The following is a 3,000-nucleotide window of genomic DNA, read 5'->3' on the forward strand; positions in this document are numbered from 1 at the left end:
GAATCTTGAGAGAAATTTCCAACACATTAACAAAGGAAGGAATATTTCAGGGAATACTATTAGACCTTTCCTTTAGGTGTTATGCCCAATGTCCGAATCCCTGAGCTGGAAGAGAGAAGGCTTCCAAGACAATGCAACTCGCAAAAAAAAGGAAGTTTATTGCTGACTCGAGTCAGGGCTCCTGCCGCACCTCCAACACAGTGGTACAAGGTCAGAGAGCGCTGAGCCCAAGCTGTTACCCAATTTATAAGGTGTGCATAAGCCGTTGGTAGCTGACATAAGCAGATCGGTTACATGTTTGCAAAGTAATCTTATTGGCCCAAACCTTCACGGGCTTTTTTTCAAACTTGGGCGTTCGCGGGCTTTTCTGTTTTCCCCTGATAGGTTCCCTTTTTCTTGCTAGGCGCATGTTGATTGACTGGCTCCAGGTGGCCTGATAATCATGTTACCCTGGAAAACCAGGCCTACTCCTAATCTAGGCTGCCTGTCATGGCGCAGCCTCACATGAGGTTCATAGATATTTCTCATAACCTTATTATCTTGAAATTTTACAAAGATCTTTAACAATAAACTATCATTCTTTGTAACTGGTATCTTATAAAATTGTGTGTAGAATTTTTTTCTCTAAAACTGAAAAAAATTATGTTAAAATAAAGATATTATACCCTCTGTTTCAATTAGCAATAATTGCACCTCGGATAAACCTCATCGGGTATGATATTGCCACTGTGCAAAGCTTATACCCTCTGTTTCAAAACTCTTCAATGATCACAAGTTGATTTCTCTTTGATTAATTCATAGAAAGGAGTTAGAGACAGATGGGTTTTATTACCCTGTTGACAGACAGACTTTATTCTGGTCACAGTTAACAGACAAGAATAGAATCTGAAGGTCAACTTCTCATTCCAATTGTGTTCTACCTTGACAAATATTTAAGTTTTATGCCACCTTTGTGACTCAGCCTTTGGTCTTCTAGGTCTCATGGTTTAGAAGTGAGCAGTTTTATAAACAAGTCAGGGCAATCACGCTGTGCTGGGCTTAGTCACTCAGTCATGTCCAACTCTGCGACCCCATGGTCCATAGCCCGACAGGCTCCTCTGTCCATGGGGATTCTCCAGGCCAGAATACTGGAGTGGGTAGCTGGTCCCTTCTTCAGAGGATCTTCCCAACCCAGAGATCGAAGCCAGGTCGCCTGCACTGCAAGAGGCTTCTTTACCGTCTGAACCACCAGGGAAGATGTGATAATAAAATTTGTACGAAGTATAAAGAAGGGAGAGAATGTTATTTGTAGGCAAGTTCCAAGCAGTCTTAAACTGCTCTTTTATTATCTTAGGTAGGTTTTGAATTACACAGAGAAGTTTGTAAGACAAAGAAAAGGGGAAGACTGTATTCAAGACAGCAATAATAGTGTCTATAAAATCTCAAATGTAGGAAAACAAGCACTTTTCATATTCATTAGTGTCTAGTGCAGCAAACAATTGAAGGTAATGGTGACCTTCCTTCACATTTGACATGTGAAAGAGATTGAGCATTGGCTCCTATCTTTGCCAATGACTATGTATGTGAACTTGCACAAAATTGTTTAGTCTCATTGAATCCCAATTATATACTAGTGAATGGGGATAATACAATGGAGTCATTGTTAAGATTGAAAATGATAACACCCTGTAGGCTCTATGTACAAAACCTGAAATTTAGTGCTGTATTCTCCACCACTGTCAATACAGTTATAAAAGCATCTCCTTTTATGATTCATAGGTAACAATACAAATAAAACTAACTGCCTAGATAGATAGCTAACAAAATATCTTCCTTGATAATTATATATATATGTTCATATATATATATATATGTATATATATATATATATTCATACTAACATTAGTGATATTGACTAAGGGCATGAAGCAAAAGTGTTAGTCGCTCAGTTGTGTCCAACTCTTTGTGACCCTATGGTCTGTATCCCACCAGGCTCCTCTGTCCATGGGATTTTTCAGGCAAAAATACTGGAATGGGTTGCCATTTCCTTCTCCAGGGTTTGAACTCACATTACCTGCACTGCAGGAAGATTCTTTACCATCTGAGCCAACAGGGGTTTCCATAACAAAAGCAGATTTATTGTTCTCCAGTTGCTAACATTGCTTTCATCTATGAATAGCTGTCATTCACAGAAGGCAATTATATTTTCTAAATCCCGTTTCAATTAATAGTATCCAAAATATAGGGGAAAGAATGAAACTTAATATGAAGTTAATCTCCTTGTCATAGGAGGTCCTATAAACCACGGTCAAGCTCTAGGCTTTCCAGAGTCAAGGCTGTGACAGGTTTTTGTATTTCCCCAAGAGTCAGGCACTTTAAATATGCTAAAAATTATTTTTTGTTGCTGTTTGGTTGCTAAGTTATGTCCAACTCTTGCAACTCCATGAATTGTAGCCACCCAGGCTCCTCTGTCTATGAGATTTCCCAGGCAGGAATACTGGAGTGGGTTGCGATTTCCTTCTCCAGGGGATGTTCCTGACCAAAGTATTGAACATCCATCTCCTGCATCAGCAGGTGGATACTTTACCACTGAGCCACTAGGGAAGCCCCAAAACTATTCAGGCCGTGCTAAATGATGAAGCTTGCATTGCTATAGACACTTTTCAAGCTTCTTTATAAAATATTAGGTATGTATTAGGAAATCACATGTATATTGGGTGCTATGATGTTTTTTAATGAATACTGATGTGCTTTGTTAAAGCTCACTGATGCAATTATTAATTTGTGCTCTGATGAGAAAATTTATCTCCCATATGCTCAGGATATAATTTCATACATTTACAGTAAGAATGATTTAAATTAATAAATTAGCATTCATTAGTAAATAATAAAGTTCTAATCTGCAGATTGCTACCCTCAAAATAGTTCACAAGTAAATTTCTATCTATAAAATATTTAATCTTGTAAGCTAACTCTATAATACGCTTTCTCAAAACACAATCACCTCTTCCAGGGAGTCAG

The 3,000-nt window shown here is 38.3% G+C and overlaps 1 pseudogene; it reads right to left on the reverse strand.

The window, feature by feature from the left end:
• Nucleotides 1-618: 618 nt before the first annotated feature.
• Nucleotides 619-738, reverse strand: LOC136165571 (U4 spliceosomal RNA; annotated as a pseudogene).
• Nucleotides 739-3,000: the final 2,262 nt, after the last annotated feature.

Source organism: Muntiacus reevesi, chromosome 3, assembly GCF_963930625.1.
Source record: "Muntiacus reevesi chromosome 3, mMunRee1.1, whole genome shotgun sequence".
Classification (NCBI taxonomy): Eukaryota; Metazoa; Chordata; class Mammalia; order Artiodactyla; family Cervidae; genus Muntiacus; species Muntiacus reevesi.